Source organism: Chinchilla lanigera, unplaced genomic scaffold, assembly GCF_000276665.1.
Source record: "Chinchilla lanigera isolate Chin_1 unplaced genomic scaffold, ChiLan1.0 scaffold00063, whole genome shotgun sequence".
NCBI classification, from domain to species: domain Eukaryota; kingdom Metazoa; phylum Chordata; class Mammalia; order Rodentia; family Chinchillidae; genus Chinchilla; species Chinchilla lanigera.
Genome location: NW_004955464.1, coordinates 12,129,068 through 12,144,103, shown reverse-complemented (window position 1 = coordinate 12,144,103; position 15,036 = coordinate 12,129,068). Strand labels below are relative to the sequence as shown.

General features: G+C 42.1%; 1 protein-coding gene and 1 long non-coding RNA gene across 4 annotated transcripts in view; one reads left to right on the top strand and one right to left on the bottom strand.

Annotated features, from left to right (window-relative positions):
• LOC102023014 (phosphatidylinositol 3-kinase regulatory subunit gamma) overlaps positions 1–15,036 on the bottom strand; it is a 160,153-nt gene that overhangs the window by 116,647 nt on the left and 28,470 nt on the right. The gene's annotated exons all lie outside the window — the stretch shown is intronic.
• LOC102023788 overlaps positions 1–15,036 on the top strand; it is a 62,076-nt gene that overhangs the window by 21,549 nt on the left and 25,491 nt on the right. The gene's annotated exons all lie outside the window — the stretch shown is intronic.

Below are 15,036 nucleotides of genomic sequence, written 5' to 3'. Positions count from 1 at the left end.
AGGGCTTTTGTTAGTATTTACAACTCTTGTCTTTTCTTTTTTTTTTTTTTTTTTTTTTGAGTCAAGGTCTCACTCACAAGGTTCAGGCTGGCCTTGAGCTCACTTTGTAGCCGAGGCTGGCCTCAAACTCTTAGGAAATGACTACTTCACAGAGATGCCTTTCAGATGTAGTTGGCTTTTGGGTTTTGAGTCTGTTGCAAGATCCTATCTCTTCAATTTATTGGGAATGAGAAGTTGCTCCCTATTTGACCTTGCCACTGGTTCTTTGGCACTAGCCTGTAGTATTTTGTATGACACTTAGGCAGTCTCAGTCTTGGCATACAAGAGCAGTAGAATAATCATGTCATCTTGGCTAAAGTGGTACAATCTTCAATAAGAATAGCATCAAATACAGCCTAGAAATGACAAGCTGTGGTAACTATTAATTTGCCACCTTTGGGGCTGGGGATTTAGCTCAGCGGCAAAGGTACCTGCCTGGCAAGCGCAAAGTCGTGAGTTCGGTTCCCGGTACCGGAGACCAAAAAAAAAAAAAAAAATTGCCACCTTTAACCATATGAACTACATTTTTGGTCATATAACGAAATCTAAAATCAGAAAATTCAGAAAATTGTATACAGTAAATATGCTCTCAGTATGATGATTTTACCCTCAGGAGAGAAAATTTTAAAGGAATTAGGAGGAAAAAAATAAAGAAATAGAAGAAGGAGAGGGAGGAAGAAGAAGAGGAGGAAGAAGAAGAGAAAGAAGCAGAAGAAATTAGAAGAAGAAATTTGAAGCCAGGCTGAAGGACAAACGGCAAGAACAGTAACAACAAAAACAGTGTTCACAGTCATATAAAAATAACAATCAAGAAAAAAGAAAAGAAAAGAAAAACAAGAAAAAAGAAGAGACTTTTTTTAAATGCCCACTTCAAGGTGTGTCTCTGCTGTCATCGGTAGACAAGATGGGCAGAGAGTTCAGGTCCATGTTGATTAATCCCAGTTAGCCAGCTGTAGCTTAGCTATAGCTGGTCTCTGGCTGTGAAGCTGGAACCTAGTTTGTTCAGCCTGCAACACTCTATGGCTCCTGCTGGCTTTGAACTCAGCTCTCTGCTGGTTCGAACTCAGCTCCTTGGTCTCCTGCCAACTTGAACTGAGTTGCATCTCACTGTGACACTGGGAGCCACTAAATGGACCCAGGCTACAGATGCCCTGACTTCTAAACTCAGCTCCTCTCCAAGATGGCTACCAGCCAGTCTCCCTCTCTTGTGAGGGACATCTGAGCCTAAATAACTCACCAGCCTCTGCAGTTCACTGTACACGCTATACCGTCCTCCTGGTGCATTTTCTCTGTGGAGGCTTCTGGGGTTGCTAGTAGTCCCCGCCGTGTGTCTGTAGGTTTGAATAGCCCCTGCCACGCAGTAAGTCAGTGCTCAGGGAGAAAGTGCTGCTTGTCACGTTCTTCTTTGTTGAAGTCTCTTTGTTTCCCCATGGACTTCAATTCTCACTTCAGATCCCTGCTGGATCCTAGGAACCCACTTCTCTCCTCCTTCCCTTCCTCACATTTCTATATTCCGGTGTCTGGACTCCAAATCTTGGAGAGGCTCTTTCTCTGCAGTTCACCACTCCTCCATCTTTCCATAAGTCCCTAACTCAGTGTTTCTGAACTCCGAAATCTTTTCATGGATTCTGATTCCTTACTAAACTGGTTATTCATGTTTTATATCATTTTCTTTAGCTCATATAGCTTTTTATTAGTGTCTTGTGAAAGTTTCATCTATTATAGCTTCTGTGATCCTGCTGAGTATCTCTTCTGTTTTATATCCTCCTCTGTTATCCTTTTGAGTAATTCTGGAGTGTGTCATATGCTATATTGCCCCTCAGTGCCCCTGGATTGACTTGGGGAGTGTTGGGAGTTTGGGGAGGCATTTTGTTTGCTTGTCTTATGTTTCTGTTGGTTTTTTTGTTTGTTTTATACTTATTTGAGCTGAGGCTCATAGATGCTTACAGTGTAAAGACTTTACTGCTACTACAGAGATCTCTTTAGTTATCTTTCAGTGATGCACTTTGGGAATTGCTAAACTATAGTCCTTTGCCTCAGCCTCAAGATCCAACCACCTTGATTAATTTTGGAGATGAGGACACAGTGTAATTAGCCCAACACCAAGTTCTCTGAAAATGTACTGTAGTATTGTTAATGTCATGAAGATCATCTAGGTGTAGGCTTACAGAAAAAGCAACAATTTTGTGACCTCAGTAATATCAAGCAAATCAGATACAAGAGTATCATCCAAGACAAACTTTATATTAACTTACCTTAAGAACCAATTATGTACCACCCTTAACCCTAGAGAAGAAATCCACAATCATGGATTAAACATTAAGACAATCCAAGGTATTGATTTACAGCTGTTGTGTACTAAACACAACAGTTCTATCTCCACTAATGATAGAAAAGAGCTCAACTATAATTTTATAGAATTAACTATTAAGAATTTTAAAGCTTTATGGTTATACTATTAAAGGTACAAGGTTTGAGACTAGGGGAACACAAGTAGAAAAATTTGAAACCTTAAACTATATGATATGAGAAGGAGGAGAGAGAAGTGGTACAAAGGATCTCATTGGGGAGTAGAAGGATATACAATTAGGTAAGTGTAAGAGGAAAAAACTGATGAGAAATAGATGATAAAAAGAGGAAGAAAAAAATTATATCCACAGTAAAAATAAGGCGGAAAAAATTAGATGGAAAAAAATTTAAAGGAAGAAGAAAAAATAAGGGAAAAAGAAAGGCTGGGTGTGGTAGCACACGCCTGTAATCCAGCACTCAAGAAGCTGAAGCAGGCAGATTGCTATGAATTTGAGGTCAGCCTGGGCTACAAAGTGAGCTCAAGGCCAGCCTGAACTGCATAATGAAACCCTGTCTCAAAAAGAAAAGAGGGCTGTAACCCTAGGAACCACAGGCCTAAACCCAAGATAGGTCTTTTTTTTCCTTCTTTCTTTTCTGGTACCAGGAATCAAACTCATGACATCACACTTGCCAGGGCCAGGGATAGAGCTCAGTGACAGAGTGCCTGCCTGGCAAGAATGAGGTTGTAAGTTTGATTCCCAGTACCAGAAAAAGAGAGAGAAAGAGAAGATTCGAGGAAGAAGAAAAAGGAAAATTCCCCAAGCCCCAATAAACAGGTGAAGAAGAATGGAAGAAAGACAAGAAAAACACGACTAAACTAAAAACAATGCGCACATGCATACACACACACAAATTTCTCTGTGATTTTGAATGTGTGGTTTCCTTCCCAGACCTATAATTTTGGGGCAGTGTCTAAGCCAAGACATGTTCCTCCTCACTCTAGTAAATAAAGAATTGAACTGAATTTAAATCTATGCAGGACGCAGGCACTAGCAGGCAGTAGGATTAGGACAAGAGCACTAATGCTGCGACTTTGAAATCCAGAGCAACTCAGGCAGATGATGGCCTCTGAATATGGGGCTGTGACCTGTGTCCTTTAGCTCACACCCCTCAGGGGGTCTCTTTCCAGCCCAATTACAGCTCTCTAACTATGCTGTCTCCTATGGCTGTTTCTCACCCAGTCACTATGGGGAAAACACTGGGAATCCTGAAGTAAAGCTGTCCCAAAGCTGCTGTGAGTTCTGGGTTCAATCAGCTCTTACCCAGAATGGCATCCAACCAAGCACTCTCTCCAGGGACATGGTGGCACATGGACTGGAGTCACCCACCAGCTGTTGCCTGTCAAAGGACTCACATGGGAGCAGAATCCCACACTTTCTCTGCAGCTCAGCACCCGCTGGTCCATTCCGCTGCTACATTTCTTCCTGAAGCCCTCTGGAGTCTGCAGCTTTCACTTTGTCTCTGTAGGCTTGGGACTGGGAGGTGGGGAAAAAGTGCAGATTGTCCTTTTCCTTCTCTGCATTGTGTTATGTTTCTTCAGTTTCTCTGTATGTTTTAATTTTCCTGACAGATCCTTCCTGGTTCCTGGGGATCTACTTCTCTCTTTTTTTCCTTCCCCAAGTTGTTATTTTCCATTGTCTAGATTCTGAATCTCAGGCTGTGTTGGTTACCACTCCACCACCTTTGAAGAAGCCCCCAGTTCTTTTCTTAGCTTTGTTTGTTTGTTTTATATTGAGATAGGATCTCACTAAATTACCCACGCTTACCTGCCTGTCACTTGCCTGTCTCAGCCTCCTGAGCAGCTGGGATTACAGGCCTACGTCATAGTGCCGGACCATAATTTAATTTTTCAAATGACATGTTGTGCTAGATGGTAGAATTCAGTGATAGAGATTTGCATAGCGTGTTCAAGGCCCTGGATCCCAATACCCAGCATCACAAACAAGGAAAAAAGACATTTTTATATCAATATGTAGAGAGGATGTACAGTAAAACCTTGGTTTGTGAGCATAATTCATTCCGACAACAGATAGAAACATTCCTATCATGAAAATCACTTGTATATCAAAATGAATTTCCCCATAACAAATAATGGAAACTCATGATTCAATCCACAATGCAAAAATATTCATATAAAAATGATTATAATAATATAATAGTAATTAAAAATAAAGAAAAATGAATTAACCAGCACTTAACCTTTGAAAACCTTCAGGCCAGTGTGAAGGAGGTAAGAGACAGCGGGGTTACTGTGTAGCCTAAATTTCACTATCACTAATGGAATCCTTTGGAATTCCACAAGCTACTGGCTGTGGAATCTTTTTTTATTTCCATGCAACTTTAACAAGGAACCCGTCCAGTGACACTTGCTTTTGCCTCCTTTTGAGGATTTTGCAGAAATGGGAAATGAGACATTCCATGTCATTAAATAGATTCATTGATCAGACTGCTGCAGCTTTATTTGTGTGGTGCTTTCCTACAAAATTTTGCTGTTTCCCACATTTCACACATCTCTCTAATCTCACTTGAAGCGAGGGATTCCTCCACCTTTTTCCCTTCTCCCCTGTGGATGAGATCTCCTCCATAACCTCTTGCTGTCAGGACACTATCACCCACAGACCCGCAGTGAGAGAGAGAAGAACCATTGGCTCAGTTGCAATCATGTGACTTTCAGCATACTACTCATATTTTGAGACATCGCTTATTTATCAAGTTAAAATTTATTGGAAATATTTGCTCATCTTGTGAACACGCACAGGACAAGTAATTCAAAATCCAAGGTTTTACTATAATCTTAAAGGACCATCCTTCCAAGAAATGACTGAAGTCACTTTAAATATAGTGCTTCAGCTGATGAAACTTTGTCATAGACTGGCTCTAACCCTAGAAACCACAGGCCTAAACCCAAGATAGATCTTTTTTTTTTTTTTCCTTCTTTCTTTTTTGGTACTGGGAATTGAACTCACGACTTCATGCTTGCCAGGCAGGCGTTTGTGCCACTGAGCTATATCCCCAGCCCCCATGATAGATCTTTTGAATGATTTTTCCCCATACTTTCCACTGTCTCTTTTTTACGTCCTTCCAAAAAAACAAAAAGTCACCCTGCCAAATCCCAGGCCAAAACAATCTTTCTGCTCTTACATCCAGGAAGCTGGGCTTACTTAAAGAAAACCCAAGTTTACCAATTTAGTTCTGATTTACCAATTTACCTCCTAGACCTGTGTCCTCTGGCATTCCAAACTTTTACTACTCTTTTCAAATCACTACCTTCTACCCTCAGATCAGTACATGCAATCTCAGTGCTTATTTCGCAGAGACCAACGGGTATAATACCTCGCCCCTTCCCCTCCAGAGCCTCTAAACCTGTACCCACTCTTGCTTCCTTGACTCCTTCCCCAACGAAGCGTATCTTCCTTCAGTTGAAAGCTAATCACCAGATCTAATGTCTCTGGATGGCACCTTCTTCAGCTTCCTAAAACACCAGTCCTAGCCCATCTGTTGCCATCCAAATGCCTACTGGATACCACATGAAACACTTCAAATTCATCATAGGTAGGCTGTTTCCTTTTCTAGTTAAGCAGTAGGACCAGATGAAAATGTAGGGCAGATACAAAGAAAGCATGTGCAGAGGTCCAGGGGAGAGCATTGGAAATAGTGCCGGTTGGCCTGGTTGAAGGTAGTGGGAACAACACTGTAGGATAAGCATGAAAACGCTTTCAAACGGAGAGGGAATGTATACTTTATGTTCAAGCAATGCAGGGGAGAGGTAAAGGGTTTTAAGCAGAGGAATGGCATGAACATATTTAAAATGGATTTGGGAATCATCACAGATTGAAAAGATGATTTGAAGAGTTAGAAAACATGGTTGCAATAACACAGGCAAAAGACATCAGAGATTTGAGAGATTTTAAGAAAAAAAAAGCCATACTCAGTTAGTGGTTGTTATGGTCTATATATAAATGGCCTCCCAAAACCTCATCCACTCATAGGTGGGGCTTCGGGGAAGTGATTGGATCATCAAGGTGTGATACTCACCAGTGGATTGGTCCACTGATGAGTCCACAGCTAAATGTAATGTCGAGGCAGGGGTACGGGGGTGTGACCTGGAAAGGTGTGTCTACCTCTCTCCTCCCTTGATCACTTTCTGCTTCCTGCCCTCATGCCATGAGTGGTTTGTCTCTGCTATGTTGCCCTGCCTTGGGGCCAGTTGACTGAAATCTCTACAGACTGTAAGCCAAAGTGAACCTTTCTCCAGAATTAAGGTGCCAGGTATTGTTTCTCAGCAATGAGAAAAGTAACTAAGGCAATGACTGAGTAATACCTCTAAATAGTGGGTTACTAAAAGGAGATTGTAGGGCTATGGGTATAACTCAGTTTTAGAGTGCTTGCCTAGCATGCGCAGTTCAATCCTTCTACTGCAGAGAGAGGGCTTTTTTAACGGACTAGACTAGCTAGGCCCAAGAAGAGTACCTGGGAGTATGATTAGACAGGTGATTCATCGTAGTGGATACCTTCTAATGCCTCTGGCCAGATCACCATGAAGTCTACCTTCTCAGTTTGTACATGACCTGCCCCTGGCCATGATTGATGGAACCTAAGCCAAGTAATTTAGAGTTTCTTTCACAAGCACTTGGAACTATCACCCAAAACAAGAATTGGTCTCTTCAGAGATTTGGACCTGTAGCATGGAATCAATATCTATAAAGTTGAATTTGTTCACTGTCTAATCTGGGTTGAGTTGCAAAGGAAGTCAGTCTTTGGAAAGTCAAAGAAAGATGAAGGAAATGCACTGAAGGGAGCAGACACAAAGAATGGAATGGCCGGGTGTGGTGGCACAGGACTCTAATCCCAGCAGGAGGCTGAGGCAGGAGGATTGCTGTGAGTTCAAGGTCACCCTGGGCTACATAGTGAGTTCAGAACCAGGGCCTACCTAACCTGCAATGTGAGACCCTGTCTCAGAAGAAAAAAAGAATGGAATGATTACAACTACCAAGCAATTTCCTGAATTGCTGTAATTTGAACATGGTTGTCCTCCAAAGGTTCAGGTGCTGGAATCTTGATCCCCAACTATTAGTTAGCTTTCCTGTTGCTGAGACATGATATACAATACACAACACTCACAATTTAAAGGAAGCAAGGTTTAATTTAGTTCATGTTTTGTCCATGATCACCTGGCTCAAAGGCAAAGACATTATAGCAGAAAGGCATGGGAGAGCAAAGGCAGCTGAGAAGCAAAGCAAGGGAAAGTACCAGAAAGAAATGGGTGAGGGGCCATATATAATTCCCAAGGTCATATCTCATGACCCACCCAGACACACCCAGGAGTGTGCCTTAATAATCTGCTAGACCACCTAGTGTGGTAGCACACACTTGTTATCCCATCACAGGAAGCTAAGCAGGAAGATTGCCACAAGTTCAAGACAAGCCTGGACTACGTAGTGAGTTCAAGGGCAGCCTGAACTACATAGTGAGACCCCGTCACAGAAAACAAAAAACATGCAATCAGTGGTGGTACAGGCCTGTAATCCCAGCATTTGGGAGGCTGAGTCAGGAGGCTCACTGTGAGTTCAAGGTCAGCCTGGGTTGCAAAGTGAGTTCAAAGCCAGCCTGAACTGCATAGTGAAACCCTGTCTCAAAAAAAAAAAAAGTAAAAACGGCTGGGGATGTAGCTCAAAGTAAAGCACACCTGGGTTCAGTCTTTGAGTATGACCAAAATTCTACTAGTTGTTTCTTTTCTTTTTTTTTTTTTTTGGTACTAGAAATGGAACTTAGGACCTTGCACTTGCCAGGTGCTGTGATGCTAGTTGTTTCTTAATCCAGTTAAATTGAAATATCAGGATTAATGATCACATTTAGTGTCACACTGGATGGTAGAAAGACAAAAACAAAAGTCTAAACAGATGTATCAGAAGCCAATTTCAGTACAATATAATGAACACCTTACAATGCCAACATTTATAGGAGTTTCTTAATCCACTGAAATTGACATCAGAATTAATGGTCACACCAATATAACAATATTAAGAAGTGGTAGAACCTGTAGGAGGTAGGCCTGAAAGGTAGGTACATGCCAATAATCCTTTTTTTAAAATTTATTTTAAAAATAAAAGAAGGAAAACATATTAACAAACAAACATCCATTTACAAAATAGCATAAGAACAATACAAACAATACAGAGTTAGACAAAGTTGTAGGAAATTAACAATGGTTGTTGTATTACCATGCCAATAATCCTAACACTCAGAGAGGCTGAGATAGAGGAATCATAAGTTTGAGCCCAGCCTGGCCAACTTAATGACTCAGCAAGAGTCAAAAGAAAAAAGAGCTAGGGGTATAGCTCAGCGCAAAGGCTTTGGGTTCAACCTCCAGTACTACATGCACACACAGACACACACACACACAGGTAGGGCCTAGTGGGAGATGATTAGGTCATGGAGGCATCACCCTCAGAAAGCAGCAGTGCCCATCTTCAGGGAATGGGTTGGATCTGGAGGCTAGTTACCATGAGAGCAAGTTGTAATGTAATAAATTTGGCTTCCTCAGTGCACTCTCTTGAACACATGCTCTTTTGTAAGCAGCATGTGCCACATTTTTTTTTTTTTTTAAACAAAGGCTGGCCTTGAATTCACTATGTACCCCAGACTGGCCTTGAACTCGCTGTAATCCTCCCACCTCAGCCTCCTGAGTGCTGTGATTATAGGCGTGCACCACTATAAAAACATGAGTCTAGAGCCTCCTAACATCTGGCCTTGTTCTTACAATAAGGTAAGATGCACATCTAACAGCCCAAGAGTATAAATGGAGGCCTACATACCATATGTCAAAATACTTAGAAGTTATACATCAAACCAACAAACCATTAAATAAAAAATATTAAGTTCCTCTATCTTACTGAATACATCTTCATGCAAACCTCAAAGACTAGATTGCAATTTAGAATTCAAAGAACCTTAGAATTCTGGAAGAGGCCAGACATGGTAGCATATGCCTATAATCCCAGCACTCAAGGAGGCTGAGGCAGGAAGATCGCTGGGAGTTCAAGGCCAGCTTGGGCTACAAAGTGAGTACAAGGCCAGCCTGAACTGCATAGTGAAACCCAGTCTCAAAAAGACAGAGAGAGAGAGAGAGAGAGAGAGAGAGAGGGAAGGAAGAATGGGAGGAGGGAAGGGAAGGGAAGGGAATTCTGGAAGAACATATAGAAATGGAGGGCTCTGAGCAGAATCCTCTCTCTTCCCACCCATGGCTGCATCCTGCACTGTGAGAAGGGTCCTTTTACCCATATTCAAGCTCCTTCCATCCAACCCTTGCCAGCAGCTATACCATCACCAACCCTTCCCGAGGGGAAGAACCACTGGGTCTGAAGATGCTGCACTGACAGTGCTGTCTGCTGTTGGGAGAACAGATCCCGGGGAAGGTCCATGCCGTTCTGGAAACAGGCCATTTGGGCAGAGAATTCCAAGATTTGGGATCCTGAGCACAGTCTAACAAGGTGGAAGTGAGGAGTCTGGGTGAAGAAGTCCCTTTGGCCCCATGGATTTCCCATCCAAAAGGAAGAGGTGGGCTCCAGAGAAGGACTAAAATAAGGCCTTCTGAGCATAGGGCCCAAACAAAAGTCCCTTCTTCGAGTCTAACAGAAGCTGTTTATATAGATTAAGCAGCCTCTATGTTGATTCTGTTACTTGCAACCCAAGAATCACTAGGACCCTGCCTTTACTCTCTGATCCTGTGTTTTCTCTCTCCATTGCTCAAGGGACCTAGAGTAGTGCCTGGAGGAGGGCTTCCTCATGAACCCTAAAGCCTACCAAGTGGGCCTAAAGCAAGGAGGCAGCTTTTCTGTCAAGGATGAATTCTGCTACTAGCGGTAAATTATTTTCCTCAGTCATGACTTTTCTCTCCCACTTAAGTATATACAGTATATCTCCAACTAGTGATTTTGAGCTTAATAGGTAGCCTCAAATCCTAAAATATCACTTTTATTTCATTCTTACATCTTCTGGTACTGTATTCAACATCATACCAGAGTATATGATTCCTGCCTCATATCTGACTTGGGAGTCCTCCAAAATGGGGTGTTTAGATATAAGCAGCCAGAAATGTCAGATGTTCCCTATAACCCACTAATCAGGCCTTAAAGCTGTCTGTCTCCTTTGGTGGAGCTCTGGTTCTTCCCCACGGGAAGCCTTGATTAATTTTTTAGGGCACAACACATACCTGTATACTTGTCTTGGGTCCTGTCTATTACTCTTCTCTCCAACTCCATACTCATAGTTCGGGTCATAATAATCTGCCTTAGGCTATACAGCCAAATGTCACTATGAGCATAATACCTAAGAAACGCAGACCTTCCACCAAGACCTGCCTCACCGCTCGACTCTCGTGGCCTATGAGTATTCCTAGTGAAGAGAAAGCAGCAGCGTGCTCATAGACAAAGGACAGGGTGCCAAACCGCGTTGTTCAAGCTATTCAGGAAACTGAGGCAGGAGGATTGCCTGAACCCAGGAGTTTGAGGCCAGCCTGTGCAACATAGTGAGATCTCTTAAAAAAAAAAAAAAAAACAAATTAAAAAGCAGGCCTAAAAAAAAAGCAGGCCTCTCACACCCAGAAGCAACCAAACTAGCACTGGAAAACACACAGACAAGTAGAGGATAATATATTACCTGCCATACCTGCTTTCTCACTTACGTGTGATTTTCCACATTTGAGCAAGGAACTCTGGTTGGTTTTGGTAGTGTTTTTATGGTAACAAAAGTAACAAATAGATTTTCTGTCTTCTTCATTTTTCTAGCATAGTACCTGCATAGGTCAGATCTTAAGTGTCTCCCAAAGGTCCATGTCTTAAAGGTTTGGTCCCCAACTTGGGCCTATTGGAAAATGGTGGAATCATTAAGCAGTAAGACCTAGTGGAAAGTCTTCGGCTCACTGAGGATGTGCCCTTGAAGTGGGTAGCATGATCTCAGCCCTTCCTGTCTTACTTTCTCTTTTGTGTCCTGGCCATGAAATGAATGGTTTTGCTCTTTCAGGTGCTTATACCATGATGTGCTACCTTGTCACAGACCCAAAGCAATAAAGACAATCCGTCATGTACTAAAACATACAAAATTTTAAGCCAGAGTAAACTTTTTCTTTTTATAAGTTGATTTATCTCAGGTATTTGTTATGACAGAAAGCTGACTAACACAGTATCACACCCCAGTGCTCTCGAAACTGTGGGCCAACAACGCTAGGCCAGCCTGAATCAAGTAGCTCACCGAAGTTACCAAGGCCTCCAACCCCTAAGAGAGTTCCAAGAAGTGAGGAAATTGACTTCCTTCTGGATTTTAAGCTAACTTCTGAATTGGTGCCCTGAGTCTGCCCTGGTGATGCCAAGTTAGAACACTAACTTCTACAGTCCTGGAAAAGTTTTTTATAACATTGTGATTGTTTCTAGTTTCCCATAATTTATAGAATGAGATCAGTTGTCTGAAGATATTCTGGGCCTAGGGTGTAGGTTGATGGTATAGCACATGGTCAGCATGCCCAAGCCCCTGGGTTTAATCCCCAGTAATAATAATAATTATAATAATGACTGAGATCTTCTCACAGCCTATGCTTATCCCCTATGTGATAGTGCTTGTCATTACATTTTACTGAGATCAAGCACAATTATTAAGTTATAAAGGGACTATGTCAGGCTCATACTTCTCCTATGGTTGAGTATCACTGTTGTAATAGCATGACTTTTCAGTTGCAAGTGACTAAAAACTATATTAAGCCAAATAAAGGAGTAGTCTCATTTCAAGAACCATAAGTAAAGCTGCTCAAACAGTGTTAACAAGACTCAGACTCATTCTCAATCTCCTTCCCTCTGATGTTTCCTCAGATGATAGAAAAATTAGGCCCGGCAGCTCCAGTCTTACGTTCTGCCCAGTTAGCAATTCCATCCACCACAACACAAGTTTCTCCACATGGTTGCAGAAATATTCTGAAAGTGGAATCTCATTAGCCTAGCTTGCATTATATAATCACCTCTGAACAAATTACTGAGTCTAATTTGAAGGAACATCCTAATTATCCAGGCCTAAGTCATATGGTCACCCCTACAAACAGAGTAAGAGGGTCATCCACAGAGACTAAAAATTAGGAAAGGGCAATTGTTCAAACAAAGTCTAGACAGACAAAAAACATGTTCAGCGGGAGGCTGAGGCAGGAGGATCATTGCAAGTTCATGGCCAGCCTGGGCCTTGAAAAAAAAAATGTTCAGAACACTTGAAGAGCCTTTGATTGTGTACCTCCAAGATTTTGGAGAGAGAGGAGAGGGAGAGAGAGCCCTATGCATATAAATGAATAAATAAATAAGGATGTGTAAATGATTAAATAAACATTTCCAGATAAACTCAAATGACCAGTCACTTTTTCCATCAACTTCTGGACAGTAACATGCATCCTTGAACTCCCTATCCTTTTAGAATGATGGACCTGTACAACATAGGTCCACCCTGCTTAGATCCTCTGCAGCTGCAGGATTTTATATTACTACTCTGTAATTCAGTACAGGAAACAACTGACTCCATAGGAAGTGGCTGAGCTGTCCTGTATGTGGAACCCAATATGCTGCACTATTTTGGACCATCTTGAGAACCAAGAAATGCATACAAACTCAGATCTTACCTGGATTTTTTTTCCCACTATTCAGAAGAGAAATCTACCTGGGCTTGGTGGTACATGCCTGAAATTTGAGCCCTGTGGGAGGCTAAGACAGGAGGCCTGCAAGTTTGAGCCCAGCCTAGGAAAGTTAGTGATTTAGCAAGACCCTGTCTCAAAATAAAAAGTTTGTTTTTGTTTTTATTTTTGGTTTTTTTTGGTCCTAGGAATCAAACTCATGACCTTGCGCTTTGCAGGCAAGTGCTGTGCCTCTGAGCTATATCCCCGGCCTTGTAAGAAGTTTTTTAAAAGGGGTAGGTGTGTAGCTCAGTACAAAGATCCTAGGTTCAATTCCTGGTACCACAATAAATAAATAAATAAATAAATAAATAAATAAATAAATAAGTAAGTCAGTCAGTCAGTCAGTCAGTCAGTCAGTCAGTCAGTCTATGGGATATAGAGCCCAGTTAACCAGGAAGTCTTTAAGGTGGTTTGTTTTGTTTTGTTTTGTTTTTTTCCAGTACCGGGAATCAAACTCATGACCTCACGCTTGCCAGGAAGGTGCTGTGCTGCTGAGCTAAATCCCCAGCCTCTTTAAGGTGATTTTAAAAATCATCATCTCATGACAATATAGAAGTCCTGCATCAGTTTCTAAAGAGTATGGATTTCCAAACTATAGCCTATACTGCTTACCCTACACCTATGACGCTGTGTCACATTTTATTTGTGGAGAGAGACAAAAGTTCCTGGTATGGTTTGTCCATGGTAGCTTTTCTTTTTTCTTTTCTTTTGTCTTTTTGAGAGAGTCTTGCTATGAAGTTCAGGCTGACCTTGAGCTCACTTTGTAGCCCAGGCTGGTCTCAAACTTGTAAAGATCATCCTGCCTCAGCCTCCCAAGTGCTAGGATTACAGGCAGGCGCCACCACACCCAGCTTTTTCCTTTTAAACTTTTAAGAATCTCCCCATTTATAGTCTTAAGTTAAGGAACTCAGAATGGAACCAAGAGAGAATGAGAATTTGGGCTTTTTCTTGCCTTGATTTTCCTATGGTTTTCACACCTGGGTGAAGATGGAACATCCAGGTGCTTGCCCCTGCATGTTGTAGGTAAATACTTTACAATATAAACTTAATCCCCGGTGATATATCTACCTCTTCTGAACACTAGAGTCCATATAACCACAAATTTCTTTTTACTTCTTTTGTATCTCCTTTTTCTTCTTTACAAGTCCTGTGGGAAACTCAAGACTCACAGCCAGTACCAAAACCACATTTGATATATCCTGTTATCGTGACGGGAGATGGCATGGGTGCTTGATCCTTGTACTTTACCACCAGCCACCTCTGAGGAGTTGATATTATGCCCCATTTCCTAGCACTTTCCTCCAGAAGGCAATGGGCCCTTTGCCTTGTGGGGTCTTCTTTCACAGGGTGAAGACAGTTTAAATCCAGTCCCTTCTCTTTCTCTGATACTCTTCAACTTTAGGAATGCTGTAGCTGGCTGGGCATGGTGGCGCACACCTGTAATCCCAGCACTCGTGAGGCTGAGGCAGGAGGATCATTGTGAGTTCGAGGCCAGCCTGGGCTACAAAGTGAGCTCAAGGCCAGCCTGAACTGCATAATGAGACCCTGTCTCAAAAAGACAAAAAAAAAAGGAATGCTGTAGCTGGGTGGCTGGGTTTTCCTTTTGCCAGACCTCCTTTTTGTTTGTTTTTTTGAGGCAGGATCTCACCACCATAGAGACCAGGCTGGCCTCGAACTCACAGCAGTCCTTGCTGGGAACCTCCATTCTCCTTTCTGCAGTCTTCTACTGTTTAGAGGTTCAGAAGTGTCCTTTCTTCCTGTAGAACCTACAGGACCACCATTACAGCTTCTATTTGTCCCATTAGGTCCCAGGCATAGAAGTCATTAGCCATTGGAGTCCTTGCTGGGTATCTACAATATCTCAGTTTGACTGAGTTCCCTGTCTCTGTCTCTATCTCTATCTCTGTCTTGTGTGTGTGTGTGTGTGTGTGTGTGTGTGTGTGTGT